Source organism: Dermacentor silvarum, chromosome 9, assembly GCF_013339745.2.
Source record: "Dermacentor silvarum isolate Dsil-2018 chromosome 9, BIME_Dsil_1.4, whole genome shotgun sequence".
In the NCBI taxonomy this organism is placed as follows: domain Eukaryota; kingdom Metazoa; phylum Arthropoda; class Arachnida; order Ixodida; family Ixodidae; genus Dermacentor; species Dermacentor silvarum.
Window position 1 is genome coordinate 18,469,752 of NC_051162.1, and position 19,683 is coordinate 18,489,434.

The window sequence follows — 19,683 nt, forward strand, 5'->3', positions numbered from 1 at the left end:
TTCTTCCGACGCGCAAGAGGCCGTGGGGGAGGGGGGGAAGGGAAGGGAGGTTACGTTTAGCTTGCGGGCACCAAGTGCCTATTTATATCAGAGGCTCCGGCAACAGTCACCAACGCCGCACGCATTTTGAGCGAACGCGGGCAAAGCGCCGACGGCGTCGACAACAGTTCTGCGTGTTGCCGGTGCTGCTGCATGTCCAAGTTTATACAGCTGATAAAGCTAATATCATTACTCCGTATAGCTCTCTACAAATTGCTATCGCAATTGATGCTTCGCCTTTCAGGTGAAACTGCGACAACTTTTTTTCAATGCCAGTGCAATCGCCCGCTCCGCAATGGGAGCCGCTGGTCCGCCGTAGTTCAGTGATTTGCCCCGATGTGATGCTGCCTAGAGGGTACGACTAGGGAGACTACATGCAACGCTGTTTAAGTACGACTTCTTGCGTCACGCATGTGTCTGAGCCACTGAGCGCGCGCCGCTGCCGTTCCGGAGGAGATGCGGTAGACACTTCACGCCTCTGTCAGTATTACTTCCTCCGACTTCCGTCGTGAGGCGCCAGACAGAGGGTACTCTCCCCCACGACCGTAAAGCAGGCGCGAGCGCTAGCGGACGGGAGAGAGTAGGGAAGGGTAATCGGAGAGGGTGTTGAACCGTTGGATCGGCCGCATCTGGCTGGTATTGAAAAAAAAGTTGTCGCAGTTTTACCTGAAAGGCGAAGCATCAATTGCGATAGCAAATTTGTAGAGAGCTATACGGAGTAATGATAGTAGCTTTATCAGCTGTATAAACTTGGACATGCAGCAGCACCGGCAACACGCAGAACTGTTGTCGACGCCGTCGGCGTTTTGCCCGCGTTCGCTCAAAATGCGTGCGGCGTTGTTGACTGTTGCCGGAGCCTCTGATATAAATAGGCACTTGGTGCCGCAGATAAACGTCGCCTCCTTTCCCTCCCTCTCCCCCCCCTGCCCCACGGCCTCTCGCGCGTCGGAAGAAGGCGCGTTTGCTCTACATATATGGTGATTGTAAAGGAGGAAAGAGACGCCCACTTCTGCAGCACTTAAGCGAGCACAGCGCAGAACGCGCGTTTGTACTCCGCCGTGCGTTCACTCCCCGTGAAAGCGCGCGCCCCTCGCGCCCTTTCACTCGCACATACACGTTCGGCGCGCGGCGACGATTTCATCTCCATTGACGTCATACGGAAGCTCACGGCGACGGCAGAAATCTGCTTTTGAGTGTCCATATAATTGCTATCGCAATAAAATAGAGGAGGCGCTGATTGTAGAAATGCTGGCAACGGGGTTGTGTTTGAGTTTCCGCGTAAGAAAATTATGTTTTCTCGTATATTGAAATTAGAGTCCGGCGCAATCACGCCTGTAGGTTGTGGTTAAGTCTTAGTTTACGATTTTTCTTGCTCATTTTACTTTGACAAATTTAATTAGTTCACTAATGCCTCTGCGCCACGCGGAGGCCCTGCGTGGTCGTGGTGGTGCCGGATGATTTTTGGGCTGTGGACGCCGGCGCCTACGCCTACGTCGACGCCGGATTTTCTGCGACGCGGGGCCTTTAACGCTGTGCGTTAAGAATGGAAATTTGACTTCGTTTAAAGGGACCCTGAAACTATTTTGACGATTTTGTACAAATGTGCTGAGCCATTAGCGTAGGTCCTTCTGATCATTAATTGACGCATCTAAGTGTTCTGCGTAAAGCGTGTAATTTATTACAAGGTTTTAAAAAAGCACATCGCTACATGTCGCAGCACGCCACTCGGATGAATTTTAAGCCGCCCCTGAGCATGTGACGCGGTTTGACCGTACCACGTCTCTAGGCCGAGCTATCCGATTGGCTGCCCAGGGCGCGTCATCGATAATTTTCAAACATCATGTTGAACAAATGTTGTTCCTAATAGTTGAAATGTTCGTTAATTTGGTTCTAAAAAAGAAAGTAACCGAAAGAGCAATGTATCACTACACTCTTGAAAGCACTTCCGGCACACCGCAAGTGTCGTCTGCTTGTGTTACAGCGTGCTGCCTGTTGACGCGAGCTACGCGGTCTGTGTATGTCTCAATCTGTCTTTTCGCGAGCACCATGGTTCAACCTCGCGTTGTGGGCTGCAAACGTGGCGATCGGCGACATGTCAAGCTGCGACATCGTGTCCCTCTGCAAGGCAAACATGCGAGCGAAGTGGCTGCAGCGCTGATTGTGGGTATCCGATCGGCACCGGCATCTACGCGTTTGCGGCCGTCACTTCACACTGAATTATTACTATACAGCACAGTAGTGATTCGCGCGTCCGGTATTTGGGTAAACGCAAGTGCAAGCAGACTGCGCCGGGTGTTTTACGGGTTGAGCCGAGGCGCAAACGTGAACGGCCTGGGTGGTGCAGCGTCCTGGTGGCACAGAGCTCAGCCAAACACAAATCTAATATAGCAGTAATCAAGTGTATTCTACTTTGCTGCTGGTGTAAATTGCTGGAATGAGTCGTAATCGTGAACACGTTATTTTTTCTAGATGTTCAAAATATTTTATACTTGGTTACAGCAATATTAGCTATTTGTTGGCTAGTTAAGCTCTGCTCCACCAGGTGGCTGGACCATGCAGACCGACTTTCGACCGCTCACTCGGCTCACTTACGTCTGCGCTGATCGAAGGTTCGTCAGCGCAGCAATAGTAGTATGGAGAGGCTTTAGTCTACGCTTCCACCCAACCGTCAACTTACCCAGCTCGACTGTGGTTGCCGGAATACCGGATGCGCTCAGCGCTGCGACAGAATGCTCGCAACGCACGCTATTTCGAAGCTCTCGCTTGGGATCGAGTACCTGGCGGCTGGCAGAGAGGCTCCGTACGCTGGCTCCAAGAAAATCGGAAGTAGATAACACGACGTCATATCATGGCGTAGAGCTAGTGAAGGCGAAGCTTAGCCCCGATCACTCAGCGAACGAGTTGAGGAGAAAAAGCAGAGCTAGGGAGGAGGGTAACTTGTAATCGTCCGTATGTCTCTCAGTTTGAAACGCTTCACACAAATTGTTGTTCGAATGTTTTACAGTAGCTGTACCCCACGCTTCTACAAGATTCGTCAGAACCGTTTCAGGGACCCTTTAAGGGAACTCAAGCTTCTGCCGCGACGGCGCAAGCATAAACCTGCCTCGCCGCCTTCTTACAGCTACGGAAAGCAGCAGTTAAGAGAGGGTTTTTACCTACTCCAGAGTAGCGGGAAACACAATGCAACCCACCCTGAACCGCTACTTTCTCCAGCTGCCCGCAGGCGGCGACACAAGCTTCTGCTTGCGCCGTTGCGGCAGCAGGTTGCATCCCCACATACGAAGGGAACTGCGACTTTTATTGCGATAGCAATTATATGGAAATCAAAGCGGATTTATGCCGTAGCCGTCGCCGTGAGTTTTCCGTATAAAGTCCAAGGGCGTTAAAATCGTCGCGCACGCCGTATGTGGGAGCGAAAGCGCGCGAGGGACGCGCGCTTTCACGGAGGCGGCGAGCAAACGCGACCATCGCCGCGAAAGGCCGTGGGGGAATCGGAGGGAGGCGGTCGACGTCGTGCTGCGGCAACCAACGCCGCAAGGGGAACTGGCGACTCAGTCTTGCACGCGAAAGGAGGAAAGCGGGAAGGCAACGCGGGAAGAGGGGTTGCGTCTTCTACTCTGCCAGCAACTACGCACTTGTACTTTGAGAAGCTGCGGCTGGTCGCCCGCACCGTATCTTCAAAGCAATCTGCAGACGGCTCATAGCTTTGCATATGCTGTGCTTTCGCCGCTCAGTTTTTGTTGAAGCGATAGACCGCACGAACCTTCGCTCGGCGCTGCGCTTGCTCACGCCAGCGTTTTGACAGCGGTTGTCTGCGGTCGCCGAGTAGGATCGTCGAGTGTTTGCGTGTGCGCACTGACACCACGCGCTTCTTCATTCAGTAATTAAGCGAATGTCTCCAAGTTTATACAGCCGATAAAACTACTATCCTTACTCCGTATAGCTATCTACTAATTTTCTATCGCAATTGATGCTTCTCCTTTCGGGCGAAACTGCGACTCTTTTTTATTAGACAGAGGGCAATTACCGTGCCAAGTGTTACATTGAACGACCGTAGATCTCAAAGTACGATCGCTCCGCAAAATATGAGCAAGAACAGTGCAGACCTAAGCGGAAATTCCTTTTTCCGAATATTTTAATCGAGTTAGGCATGTCGTTCTCCACACTTCTCAGTATATGAGTCTTTTGTGTCTCCTTCTTTATTGCAGGGTTTTTTTACATTGCGCCACTGTACAGTCCAAAAGGAAAAGGTCAGCACATATGACTGGCGACCGGAGCGTCAAATCACGACATGCGGCACAAGTGACTCGAGGCAGGAACGGCAAAATCACGACACCATTTTTGACGACCACCCCTGCTTTGGAAAATGAAATGTGGCGCTCCGGCCACCAGTCATTTGTTCAGTGTGTCGTGATTTAGCCGCTCCGGCAAACAGTCACTTGTGCTAATCTTTTTCCGTTCGGACTGTACGCTTCACTACACACAACTACCATGAGGCACTTCGTTTTTATGACTGACCATGCCTGCACTGCTTCAGAATTCTGGCGCCCAGGTTAAATTCCATTTTGAATACGAGACTTTCACGTGCACGAACCACGATATGACCATGAGACGTGGCGCAACGGGAGAACTCGGAATAATTTTGACCACACCCCCTGCGCTTCCTTAATTACAATCGACGCACCGTACACGGCGGCTGCATTGCGGTCGCGGGTTTGATACCACACCCTTGAGCTTAGCATAGCAGCGCCAGAGTACGTCGAATGGCTAGGCGGTGTCTGACCGGTCAATGATGAGTTGCACAATATTATCTCTGGCATCTACTATTACCTCTCATTTCTACATAAATGCAAGCGCAGCCGAAGATAACTAGGGAGTCTTCCTATAGACATTCTACAAACGTGTGAGTACAACATGCTTTCCATAACACCTGTCAGGTATTTAACCGTATGACTGCTCTTTCTTTGCACGGCGGCGGTGAAATTTCGTAATATTTCTCAGTAGTAAACACAAAGCTATTTTCTGTAGTTTTAAACTTACCTTTCTGCTCTGTTTAAAGGCAGGCTTCCGAATTCAAAGAAAAACACATCATCTCACCCTACGGGCAACCATGGTGGGATGCGAAAGCATCGCGGGGGGTGCGCATCGAGTTTTTGTTTCGTTTCACTTGGCAACACAACCCAATGAAAGTAAGAGTGAGAGAAGGTATTGAGAAGAGAGGAGACGTTTGTACGGGGTTGTTGCGTCTTTATTTAGAGATCGTACGCGATTTCTAGCGTCGGTGCGCGCGGTATGTTGAAGACGATCCCGAATTTCGGGGTCCGCTGCCGACGCTGACGTTTACGCTTACGTTCGGCTTCCCGAGCCTTCCTCTGCCTCCGCGGCGGGGGCGCTGCCGCTGCAACTAGCGCCGACATTGACGTTTGTTCATGGCGTTTCGCACATCGTTGCACAGAGAGAGAATGACGGAAGCACAGCGAACGCGTGCTTTATACTGCGCCGCGACACTTGCGCCGCTACGGGGGACAGGGGAGGAGTAGAGCGCACACTTGCTTAGGAGAGGAGAATGAGAGAGTTGCGCATGCGCAACATGGGTGAGGGCGCCGCAGAACGGACACTGCCCCGAGCATAAGATGCTCTCGTATCTAAAGAAATCACAGCATATCCACGGGGTGAATGATGATGAGTGGGCGAAGCTCCGTAGGGAATCATCGGATCTCCCGCTTAAGGGGACGCTAGCACAAACACGTTAGAAACGTGCAGTACTCTCTAGTAAGGGGAAGCGGCCACAGCGCCTTATGCAGCCATTTACACATGCCGGAACGTGCACCGCGTTTGCCGACGCCATCACAGGACTTCTGAGTATACCCCCCGTATTCATAAACGCTCCTCGACTTGAACTTGACTTGCCACCGCCTTGGGCAGCGCGTTCGAAACGCGTTGAAGGTAAGGCGGAGAGGCCACAGCGTCTTACACCAGCTTCTTACACGGGCCGTAACGCGGTAGCACAAACGCGTTAGTAACGCGCTAGAAACGCGGCCTTTCGTTAATGTCGGGTATTTATTGCCATCGTGGTGCGTGTGTCTATGTGCGCTTCGTGGCATAGTGGGCTAACGCCGCGCGCTCGGAAGCGAGGGGTCCCTGATTCGATTCCGCGCTACGGACACAACTTCGGGATTTTTTTTTTCTCATTTTTCTCAGACTGGTTACACACTACTACTACTACTACGGGGACGGAACGGGTGCCGCTATAAGGAGCTTCACTCCTAAAAATTGTACAGTGCGCTATTGCCTTATCAATGCTGCCGACGTTGGTACGCTAGCAACGGAGACAGCTAGGACAGTAAAAAAAAAGATGGTTAAAATATGTTTCTCCCATGTTCCGAACTAGCCTCTCAGGCTGCTGATACTTTCGGTGAGTCTTTCCATACAGGACGCAAACAGTTGTCCCAAAGCATTGGCAGTCCTGCACAGAGCACCACCGCAAGCTGTGCATTGCTCCAGTAGTACAACTGCCGTTTCTCCGTGATCGCTTTGTGCCTGGCTACGAATGCGGGTGTCGTCAGAGGCGCCAACAAAGCCGAGGAAACCACACAGGGCGGAGCAAGGCCCCTGCGCCATTGCGACCTCATCCGGCCCATGTCGCCTGTGCATAATGAACAGCCGGACAAAGAGCAGTGTTGGACACACATCGCTCACGTTGTCACACGGGCGCACCCTCAAGTGAGAATTTCGATAGCAGTGGAGCTTCAATCTAACCGCGCCTCCGAACATGCTCTGCAATTTTCTACCATCGTAAGCGTCAGCGCGTTGCAATATAAACTGGACTTAATAAGCTAAAAAAAACATGAAAGAAAAGAAAATTATGCAGCTGCAACGCACAAGTTGGAATCAACTTCGTCATGGGAGGTTTTATGGCGCAAAAGCAACTAAGGCGAAGCTGCGCAGGAATCCAAGTGAAACTTAAGCTTTCGGAAAGCGGGTAACCATGTGGTATAAGTTCGGTAATTTTATTCCTTCGGCTTCGGCGTAAAGGAAACTGCACGCACATGGGCTCTCGCATACCAGCACTACGCTATGTGACAAATGTAATTGTAATTCTTCTTATTTATTTTTATTGTACCGGGCCGCATCTTCGCCAAAACCTCGTTGTGAGGACGTGCCATTGTGTGGAAATCGTCATAATTACCACGCCAACACGCTTATTGTCTGATCCCTCGTAGTGGGTTTGATTCATAGTATGAAAATCATTATCATTATCAAGATGCTGCAACTAGAGAGAGAGAGACAAAACTTTATTTTTATGGCGCACTGAGGTCGACGCTTCTCTGCACCATCAAAATAAAGTTTTGTCTCTCTCTCCCTAGTTGCCATTGGCACAATTTGTACCGCCCGCTTCTTGGCCGGTTAACCCTCCATTATGACTATGCGGAGGGTTAAGGATTATCATCATCATTTACCATAACACGCTTCTCGTCCAGTTCCTATTAGTGGGTCTCATTCATAGTCGGCATCGTATCATCAGCCTATATTTATGACCACTGCAGGACGAAGGCCTCTCCCTGCGATCTCCAATTACCTCTGTTTTGCGCCAACCGATTCCAACTTGGTGATTCTAGCTGAGCTAGCTGATTCATAGTGTGAAACATTTCGATGGGGGCGAAATGTGAAAACACCCGTGTACTTAGATTTAGGTGCACGTTAAAGAACCCCAGGTGGTCCAAATTTCCGGAGTCCCCCACTACGGCGTTTCTCATAATCAGATCGTGGTTTTGGCACGTAAAACCCCATAATTTAATTTTTTTTCATAGTGTGAAAATCTTAATCATCCTCAACCTGCAGCGATCATCTCAAAGAACTAAGTTGGCGTTTTCATGCTGTGTATATCACGCTTCTTGGCCTACCCCCGTTGTCGGCATGTCTCATTGTAAGCAAATTATCGCCATCATCATCAACACGTGGACTCGCGTCTTGGCCAATCCCCCCGTCTGGCTGTGGGCCGTAGTGTGAGAATCATAATCATCCACACGCGGCGATCATTTTAAAGTACTAGTTGGCGTTGCCGCTAGAGACGTGTACGTACGATTCTGGCCTCATTTTGTTGCCAAAAATAAAGTGCAGGCTTTATCTCTTCGAAATAATGACAAATTATGCGGCCGTTTTAGGGCCGATACAAGTTCTTTTCAACTAATGTGAACTTGACTTATGAATTGTTTAAGCATTGTCAAGTACACTAAAACTGCTGGAAACCCCTCAGGCATTGCAGCCGACTAATACCCCTGACACACGGGCAAAAGTAAAGTCCCTTTGCAGGAAACCCCTTTTGTTACTCTGAAGGACCCTTTGCAAAAAGGAGTTGCGCCGATGACACACGGCAGCGCACTAACTTCTTTAGGTGGTTCCTCAATGAACGCCGCAAAAAAAAAAAGAAAGAAAAGCGCTGCTTGTTAAACCAGCACGAGAGAAACATTTACAAGAAACTGCGCATGCAGGTTACATTAAGTGATTGTAGCCCTTAAAACTTTTTCCATTTTTGATGGCTTAAATGCGCATATTTGGAATTAAAATTTTAGCGGTGTCTGGGAACTGTTTCCTTTCTTCGTATGCCTTGGTAGCCGCAGCGAGTTCACTAATCTAGCCGCCTCACCTACTAGACACTGGCTTAAGGCACTAGCCCACTCATTCCTTGCCCAGCCTTGCCCGACCGCTTTTCTCTAAACGCGATGCAAACATGCATCTACATCGTCTCCACGCTCATCAAACCGAGCCATCCATTTCCTGGGGAATCTGTGTTGGCCTGGGCGAAGTAGAGTCGGATGACGCCGACCTGGGGGATATCGACCCCTTGCGAGACCTGGCGTTCATTTCTGCCAACTTTAACTTCAATTCTAAAATTTCCTTCTCGCTTTTGTGCTATTCACACACTCTTTCATGCTCTTCGCGTGCTCGTTCGTGCTTCTCGCGCTCTCGTTCGTGTTCTTTTTCTTGTTGCGTATACTCGAAAAACGCCATCGTCTCATCCTTCGACACATTTAAATCTTTCGCTATCGCCGCCAAACGTCCCCACTCCATCTTTGCAACTCCCGAGTATCGGTGACTGGGCTAAAATAGAATCCGGGAACGAATCCTGGTATAAATCCGGGAACAGATCCTAACCCGCATCCTGGCAAGCTCGCCAATTTTTGTCACCTTCTTACTTGGGAGCAGGAGGGTTGCACGCAGGCGTTACCCTCGATCGAGGAGAGACACGACTGGCAGCACAGCAAACGAGGATTTAATATGCACATGAACGGGAAAATCGTAAAACACACGACACTGAAATCGTACCTCAACCAAAATGCTGACTCAATAGTAAATACAAAACTCCGACCAAATACAAAACTACCAAAAGCACTATCTCAGTCCCGGAGCCTAACTCCGTCTTAATGTCTCAAAGTCAGTCCTAGCCCTGACTCATCAAAGTCTGGCCACCCTAAATTTGGCCTAAATACGTGGCAAAGCAGAAATGTGGACCGACGCAGAAACCGACGGACCGTCGGTTTGAAGTTCTTCTCGTCGAGACCACGTCGTGTTTGTCCGGATTGTTGCTGATGCCGTAAATGCCGACGATTCGCGGTTCCGTCGACCTGACCGAATACGTGGCTCGTGCCCCGGTATCCGCCGCTGACGTGTCAATTGCCTGGTTAGGCTTCGCGAAGCGTTCTTCGCCTAGTCAATCTGCATGGCGGCCCGGTGTCCTGGTGATTATCGGCTGATCGGGCTCGGCCGAGGAAGAGGGATTCTTGCGAAGAGGACCGGAACCACCGTGAGCAACAGCAGCCGGACCCAGGAGCTTCGCCCGGACGTTTCCGAGGTCTACAGCCACGCCTGGCCCTCGCCAGCGTCACGAGCTTCGTGGCCGGGCTCTCCGCACTCCCGTCGTCAGAATAAAGCTTACGACGCGACCTTCCAGTACAAGAGCCACATCGCTAATCCTGCTTCGCCTCGCTTCTGCCTCGACCACACCTCGGTTCGCGTGCCTCGAGCGCTCGCGCAGTTTCGAGCATTCCGCGAACTTTTTCGTCTTCTTTTCTCGCCACAGGCGGCCTCTTACATGTGGCAATCGCACATCGTGCGCTGGCGCAAGAGCTCTTCAAAGATGGTCTTCCGTGTTTTTAAAGACAGCACGTGAACGTACAGTGTACGTCCTGATCTTTATTTGTGCTAATTAGTGTAGTCATGGAAATGTCGCCCGTGGCATCCACTTCTGTGCATATTCTGAGCGTGTATCATTAGCACGTCATTAAAGCGAGGCTAATGATCAATTGTGTTGTAAGAGAACTTCATTCTTTTTTTTCTTTTTTTTTTTTTTGTCCCGGCGCATGACGGCGTCATCGCCAGTATCGCGCGTGCGCTCAAGACAACGAAAACGAAAGACACGTGCGGCAGTTTTGTGGATCTTTCGTATGATTTTTGTATTGTACTTCAGTATTGATTTAAGAAATGGATTTCTACATTCATTTTGCGTGACGTTACAGCCCACTCATATTATAGTGAATGTGCGTATATGAATGAAAGAATAAAGTTGAAAAATAATGTACAAACATATTGTGTACTTATTCCAACGAAAGTTGATTTTAAAGTACTACAAAAGCAGACAAGCTTCTGTAATGACAATGAAGTTACATAATTTTTCTGAAAAAAAGTACGTCGCATTCTACCTGTTACAGTATCATAAGCATTTTATCCCCAATATCAGAAAAGAAAGTTTCCTTACAACTAAAAATTCACGCTTTTAATATATGTAAAAATATTCTCTAAACATAGCGGAAATACCAATACCATGGTTATTAAATTATGCATATATCGTTTTTTTTTTCAAAGCCAGATAACTATAGAATATGCAGGTTGCACGTTACACAGGTTACACGCAGGCGCGGATCCAGGGGGGATGTCCGGATGTCCTGACCCCCCCCCCCCTCAGATTTCTGCATCGCCCCCTCGCTGACATGGGGATGGCCCTGTCGCAAAAAATATGGCCACCCGCACTCTTCAAAATTATTTTTCGCGAGTACCAGTGGTAACAGCCATGTAGAAGTAAAGCTAGCTCGCTCACAAGCTTAGTTGTATTCCGTAGGGGTGTGGTGTCGCGAGATTGCCATAGTTATTTTTTCTCATGCACACCTTGGACCTCCTGGCGCCGGCCGTGCCTTACTCGTACCGTCGGTGGCGTCGAATGAACGAGGGGACGTCCCTTTTGCCAAGCATGCCGATGTCCACGCGAGCGCCTTCGCGCCTGATCAACTTAGTTCCCCATTGGGGTGTCAACGGTTGCCTCATTGGCTGTCATCGGTTCCGCGACCAACCTGCTTAATGAAAGATCTCTCTCGCTGAAGTGTTCATATATAAATAATAACAACTAACAGCTAAACTAAGGACTACGCATAGGCGATTTTTTTAACTGTAGCACCAATTGTGATCACAGTTACACGTTGACAATATCCAGTACGAGCACAATACCGTTCGTATGCTACAAGTTTTTCATTGCAATTTCGTAGGTGTATTGTCATACATTAAGCATAGGAGGCTCAAAGCCGCCAGATCCGTTTATCTGAGCGGCCGTGCTCGCGGAGCGTGGCGAAACCTCGAGCAGCGGCTGCGAAATGGGGGAGCATGACGTCAGCGGCCAACGCCAGCGCGCGGGCATAGAGAAAGGAATTGCGCGGGCATAGGATGGCGTCGCGTGGTTAGAGAAACGGGAGCAGATGCGCGCCTTGTGTAAAAGGATGACGTCGCGTGGGAAACAAAATATCAAGACGCTAGCTGGCTCGCGCTCACGGCTACTACGCCACATCGTTCTTCCTGTAGGTGCCGTCGTGAGTCTTCATACGCGGTGATTCGCATATCGTAAACAACCAGCGTAGTGGTTGCCGCGTTGGAGCGGAGCGTTGCTCCAAAGCAAACGAAGGTGTCTTAGCCGAACACAAGGAATCTTCTTAAGGAAATCAAGGTGTCCCAACATAACTCCAAAGATGGACCCGTGCTTACACGTTTATAACGAACCTGCGACAGATCATCCCAATTTTATTTAAGAAACAATACAGGCTAGATATACCAGGTGTTCAAAATGAAGCTTTAAGGTTTTCTTAAAATGAGGCACTGGGGGGCACGTGAAAACCACCTGCGCAAATAAGTTATGTGGCCAGGGGGACACAAAGCGAGATGATATTATCGCTAGTCAGCAGCCGAATTACTAAAATTAATAATTAACTTTTTATTGACTGCAGTAATTGGGTATGTTTGTATTCAAAAGTTAGAGGCAGTCGTGTTTCTACACAGTTTCACTTCGAAGAATCTCTTCTTTACTCGCGGGACAACTTTCTGTGGCAATGAGGGAAAGCTACGGAGGCAAAGCGCTCACAAGTGAGGGTGCTTCTGAAAAGAGACCCGCGTTTTAATCCACGTTGGTTTATGTGGCGAGAGTAAACATAAATAGCTTATTAGCAACAGTTAAATAAGACAGAACACACCACTGGTGTAAAGTTTATCTGATTTTGGCGGCTTTTCTCTTCCGCGTCTGGGCAAACGCGAAATCGTCCGCACGCGGCAGTTGCGTCGATTCAGCGTCTGTTCCGAGCAACCAAAGCACTGTCAAACGCTGCCGGACTACTTGGCGCGGTAACACATGTGGCAGCATCCACGCGCCGTAGCTTTCCCTTCATTGCCACAGAAAGTTGTCCGCGAGTATAGCGTGTCTATGCTCCGAGATATCCAACTACAAATTTTAATTGTCGTTTGCATGATTACGCATGCAAGAGAGTGAGGATCGGCGCAAAGCTCCTCCCGGATGTGCCGCGGCTGTTGGGTGCGGCGCTTAGTCTGACAACGCGGCGGAGGCATTGGCAAAGATAATAACTGTCCCCCTTCCCCTCACGGCTGTCGAAATAAAAAAAAAAAATCGAAGAACCCGTAACCGCTGTCGTAACACGCGACCGCGCAGCCTGTAAAGATAGCGGCAGCTGCCATGCCGAGATAATGGCGCGCGCAGAGAAGCCGGAGGGCAGTGCGCGTGCGTAATGGTGACTAGACGACCGGGCATGGTGCTTGCCTGGGCTACGCAAATAAAGTGACTGCTGATTTCCAAGTATTGTAAGTTTTATTGAAATCAAAAGCAACAACTGCACCATCAACAGCAGAAACCTTTTTAGCTATGCTAACGAATATTTCATACTGCCGCTTTAAATTTGGTGTTGTCATGCACAAATTTCATGACAACACTTCACCCATCGAGATGTCAATGCCCTAAAAATGTTCAAAATGCCTCCCTTCCAGAGCAACGCAAAGCATAAACCGCTTTTCGCATCGACTCGATAACTCTGCGCAGTACAATGAAAATTTGGAGTCGGATATCTCGAAGCACGAACACGCTAGAATAATTCTTCCGACTGATACTGTGTACAAACATGACCGCCTATAAGTTTTCAATACAAACATACCCACTTACTGCAGTCGACAAAAAATAATTGTTCAATTTTAGTTAATTGGGCTGCTCACAGCGATAATTATCATCTCACTTTGTGCCCCCCTGGCCACATAACTTAATTGCACAGGTGGTCTTCGCGTGCCTCCCAGTGCCTAATTTAAGAAAAGCATCAAGCTTAGTTTTGAACACCCTGTATTATCAGGCACAGCCGCCAAGCACATGGCTGTATTGGCTAATGTCATTTTCCTATAAGCTCGGAGAAACCGATACCTGGCTTCGCTATAGGGCTTCTTCATCTTTCTGGGGTTTTACGTGCCAAAACCAGTTCTGATTATGAGGCACGCTGTAGTGGAAGGCTCCGGATTAATTTTGACTACCTGGGGTTCTATAACGTGCAGTACAACGTAAGCACATGGGCGTTATTGCATTTCGCATCCATCCAAATGCGGCCGCAGCGGCCGGGATTCGATCCCGCGATCTGGTGCTCAGCAGCGCAACGCCTGAGCTGACTGAGCCACCACGGCGGGCTACAGGTGTTGCTCTAGCCGTATAAAACGCGGATTTATCGTGAGCAGAAACGGTGAATTTCTGTAAATGAGAGAGGCTACTATCATCATCATCATCATCATCATCATCGACAAAGCTGACCCCCCCCCCTCAGAAAAAACCTGATCCGCCCTGGTTACACGTTTAAGTGAAACGGTGAGGCGTTTCAAATGAACCGGTTTCATTTCAGTCAGCTGAGCCGTTCCGAGCCGCCCACTGAAGTGAGCCGTTTTGCCCATCTCTACTGTGATTGTCCACTGCAAGCGATGTCGTCAGTAACGGCGCCGCTAGCGTAATTAGAAAATGATGTGCTGAAAATGATTGTAAACTGCGCACTGCCCAACGGCATTTCTTTGTCGAAGCTCAAGGTTCATTTGAAGTGTTACGCAGTTTTTTTGTCGCATTTTTTGTCAACCGACATATTACAACCGACATATCGCCGACGTATTACGGCTGCGCATTACCTCTGTGTTCAAGGAACTAAGGTGGGCTAGTTTGTTACGAGTATTATGAATGTACCTCGCTGGTGCCGTTTAAATTTGCGCCGTAAAACCATGTTTCTAATACCTCTATATGTGCATGCCAGTACGAAATAGTTATTGTTGCTTGAGTCAAGTTAGAGAAAGAAATACCTTGCGGAACCATTCCGTGTCGGTCCTTACACAGTTCATCGCCGCCTGATAATTGCACTCTAAGTTCATGTTCTTTTTGTTCTCCGGTGGTTCAGTTTCGAAAGTAGCAGCTATGCCTCTGATGATTGTGCACAGGTGACTCAGCAAGGGATGCTGGAAGGCAGTAGTTGCATGATTTACCTTTAACGCTTGAATTTGAGCAGCCAACAGATGAACCGCGACCATGGTTTTGCTGGGCGCCTGTAATCAGGAAATATTCGAGTGTGACAAAGCCGGATTGCAAGCGCCTCAATGGGCTTCAACGACGAGCGATGGTGGTGGCTGCGACTCCTCGAACCGTAAACAGTGGGAAGACGGCGAATCCCAGAATCCCTCGCTCTTTTACGGGTCACCTATTGGGCGATGGGGACCGACGAAGTAGTGGGGAGCGTGACCGACGATTATGTGGCGACGGGGAACGGCTGGAACTCCGTGCGGGAAAGGTTGCGTCACTTATGGTGTACTTGAGAGCCCTCCTCAAATGTTGGGTATCTGGAATCCTGGCGGCTGTTGGGCAGAAGGGACCGTACGGTGGATACGTCCGATGGCGGCAGTGGCGAGCAATGTGGGCAATCCCTCTGCAGTTTAAGCAGATCGGCCTGTCATCATGTGTACGTCACTTTGCTGGTCACGATATCGGCGATAAGTGGGCTCCCGGGGACGAATAGGCGACGGGTTCAACGGCCGCACGAGTGAATGCACAAACAGGCGTAACACCAGCGTGCTCCAACTTCTGGTGCACAAGCGCTTGAATTAGCGCAATGCTTGGTCCAGGTTCGTAGTTGCGGCTATGAAAAGCAGTAGATAAGCGGCCTCTATCTCGCGTCGAATGATGGGCACCATGTCTTCTGTTGGAGGAGCTTGGCGAGGCAGCGGAGGGCTCTCGGAAAATAGCGGCAGTGTTAGGCAGCCCGACGAACCTAGACTGGATGCGGCGACTCTTCGCTTGCTCAAACCGCCGACAGTCTGCAGTAACGTCAGCCGCTGTGGTGCAGTTCCTGAAGACGAGCAATTAAAAGCATCGTCAACGCTTCGTTCAATATGTGGTCAACCTTATCTGACTCCAACATCTTGTAATCCACCTTCCGACAAAGGGCCAACATTACCTGAATGTAGGCGATGAGGATTTGTAGTGGTCTGCACTCGAGAGGCGAGTTCTTGTTTCGCAGCGTGAGGACGACCATCTGACTGACCGAAAAGATCCCGAAGCTTCTGCGGGCAAAGGTCCCAGCTTGTGATGCTCCGCTATGTGCGTGTCGCACCACACGCGAGATGTGCCTTGCAGGTAGAATACAAGGTTTGCCAGCATCAACGTCGGGTCCCAGCGGATGGAAGCACTGACGCGTTCGTACCAGTTCAACCAGTCGTGTACGTCGAGATTACCAGTTCCGGTAAACGTACCGGAGTCACGAACTTGCGCTAAGATTACCGATAGTGTTGCAGACGGCGACGCCACTGCAGATGACTCACGTTGACTATCCAGTAGTCCAGTCTGCGTCGCCATTGCCTGCGGTCGCACTGCGGAGTTCCGTGTTGTCGTGGCGTTACCCAGCACTTCAACCAAAATGTAACATGGAAAGCGAGGAGCATATATATATATTATATATATATATTATAATATACGCGTACAGCAGGCAATATGGTGAAATCCACACACGAGCCGAGGCGCGCCTTCATCGCCTTCCTTTCGCTGCGTCCTCGTGCGCGCGCTTGGGTAACGGTCCCGTGACAATATACTAATCCGTAAGAAAGAAGACATGAATGAAATTAGGGGATTATAGGCCAATTTCCTTGCTTTCAGCATTGCATAAAATATTTGCCGAGATAATTTCGAGTAGAATTCGGGCAACACTTGACTTCAATCAAGTAAAGAACAGGCTGGCTTCAGGAAGGAATATTCTAAAATTGACAGACTCCATGTCATCATCAAGGTAATTGAGAAATCGCCGGAGTACAATCAACCTTTTAATATGACTTTGACAGATTAGGAAAACACATCTGGTGCAGTAGAGATACCAGCACTCATGGGGGCATTGCGTAATCGAGGAGTACAGGAGGTATGCTGGAATATCTAGGGATAGATCTACAAAGTTTTCACAGCTGCCTCACTTCTCCACACAAAAAGTATAAAATTTCCTATAAAAAATTGTCTGGTAAGAACACAGATTCTGTACAATGCTATTTACTGGATGCTTAGAAGAAGTATTCAAGTTGTTTGAGTGGGAAGCCTTGGGAGTGAGGATAAATGGCGCATATCTCAACAGCCTTTGGTTTGCTAATAAAATTTTCCTGTTCAGCAGACTCGGGGCGAATTGCGAGAAATGATTGAGAACCTTAACCAAGAAAGTGTAATAGTAACTTCGAATAATTATTTGCAGAAGTTAATGCCAAATAGCCTGGCAAAGAAATACAAATTCATGATCTTCAGACAGCCTCTAGAGGCTATGCAGGTGTACGTGTATATAGTTCAATTACTCACATGGGACCCTGATCATGAGAAGGAAATTTAAAGAAGAATTATAACGGGCGCGATTCAACCCGTTTTTACTCTTTTTGAAATTTCCTTCTTGGATCAGGGTGCTAACATATGGGGCAGAAACTCGGAGGTCAACAAAGAAGCCCGAGAACAAACTAAGGACTGCGCAAACAGTGATGGAACGAAAAATCTTAAGTGTAACGTGAAAAGAAAGCAAGAAAGCTGTGTGGATCAGAGAGCAAACATGGATAGGGGATATTCGAGTTGACATTACAAGAACAAAATGGAGCTAAGCAGGCTACGTAATGCGTAAGGCAGAAGCAGATAACCGGTGGACCATTAGAGTTGCACCATAGGCACCAAGGGAACGGAAGCAACGTCGAAGACAGCAAATTCGTTCTGCATTGGATTTAAACGGGCTGCTAATTTCACAATACACCTAAGCTTGAGCGCTTTTTATGAATGTTAAGTGCTGCTTAGAGAAAACTTATTCTATTTGCCTGCGACTTCAGGAACATTTATCGCAGCAAGCTGGCAAAATTTTAAAACTATGCTCGTCACAGAATCAGAGAAAGAAAATCTGGGCTTTAACCATTATTGTGCAAGTTTTGGTTTTTCAAATTTTAGACCCCATCAAAGCTGTCGTACGATATAATAATCAATTATAATCCATGCTATTTTGCATACTCTCTCACTAATTATTTTGAGAACCGTGGCCACAACACATTTTCTTTGGGCACTAAACAAAATGTGGATTCGCAAAATGCGCTTCCCACTTATTGGGCGCTCCACATTTTTTGTGAACATATATTATAAATTAGCAAAACTAGGATTCATTTCGTATTTCTTCGCACTCAGGCTGAAATACATATCTTTTTATCAAAATTTTAAATGGTAACCCGCCATGCTTAGCCAAAAATTTCCGAGCAAACCAAGTTAGCGGAACAGCTTCCCTATTTCCACTTTGTTTCCGGCAGTGTCCCACGCGTATTACTGCAATGCGCACTCGAGACATTGTGTCATGTGTTTTCCTGGTCGCGCTGATATTACTCATGGTGGTAAGGAGGTTAGTTACTTTGCCGACACTTATGTAAATGTATTGTGTCAAACATCCGAATTTCTTTTGAACAGTAGTCGTTCAAACAAGTTCGTCATACCTAGCCTAATAAAACACGAGAAATTGCGTATTTTAAGCGTACATAGAACGTGATATTGCCTAGCAATTAGAATATGCCAATCACTGAGTGGTGTAGTGAAAAGAGCATATGCTTCTAATTACGTGTTCTAACTTTCTGCCTCCCTCCTTTTTTTCGTTATGGTCCTTTGTTCGAAGACAAGGTCTATTATTGAGATATAACATTAATTTGGGGGGTGGGGTTATCAGTGTTTCTAGCTGCCACTTTCTCACCATTTCCGTAAAATACGGCAATTTGAGCCTTTCTAATGCGCGGAGCGGAGGAAGAAAGAGGCATCAAAATGAAGCTCGGAATCAAAAGAGGCACAAAGTTATCTCAAAGCTATATACAGAGCAGTAATTATCCGTCATTAGATAAAAAGATATAAAGAGGGCACGTGCGCTTTTTCAATCTACGTGTGCCGAAACCGAAATTGGAAATGTGGTTTTACTCGACAAAAATATAGGCAAATCCCGGAAGTGTACAGTCTCAACAATGAACCACACGGTACGCTATATGCCCAAGAAGACCTTGTCGTTCTTTGATGTCAGTCGCTGTAGTTGACCCGCCTTTCTATTATGTATAAATGACGCATTAAATATAACTTGTTCCCTGTCCTTTGTGCTGCCGCCACCTTTTGCTCACCTGACGTCATCTCTAAATTGCATGCAATATTGAAACTTATTGCGTGACGCCATATTGTTGTTCCTGTTGTCCTTGTTTATTTTAATGTTTTCATATTCGATACCGTTTTTTACGTCTTGTAAGATGATCCACATGGAAAAGCTTGCAACCCCTCGTTCTTCTTCGAATGCGCTTATATTTGCTATACTGGCGCTGTAATTTCAAGGCAAGTAATCATTTGTCCTAGGTGAGTGAGGGTCAAAACGATTAACTTGTGTTATCGTTAGCCGCAACTACCCTACTGCAAAAAGCGTCTTCCAGTGTCTTCCAATGTGAAACCAGCCAATTCTTTACAGGTTTGCACTGAGGAGTTTAGCGCTCGCTGAGAGTCCCTCGAACACTACTGAGATCGCTGGAAAAGAGCTGTCACACTGAACAAGGCGCTTGTTTCACTGCTTTGCGCTGGGGTGCACTGGTATGAGCTGTAAACACATTGGTTCGTAAACCGCGGTGGTTTGGTTTGTGTGCACGCTGGACCCAGTATGCAAGGAGTGTGGGTGCTGTTCAGTAATAAATTGCTTGATACAATTCTGTGGGGAGATACTAGTCTCCTGTCTGAAATAACGCTTCATTTTGAGGTAATAAATGGCTGTTTCGTGTCGCAGCTTGAAATAAAGGTGCGTGAGCTGC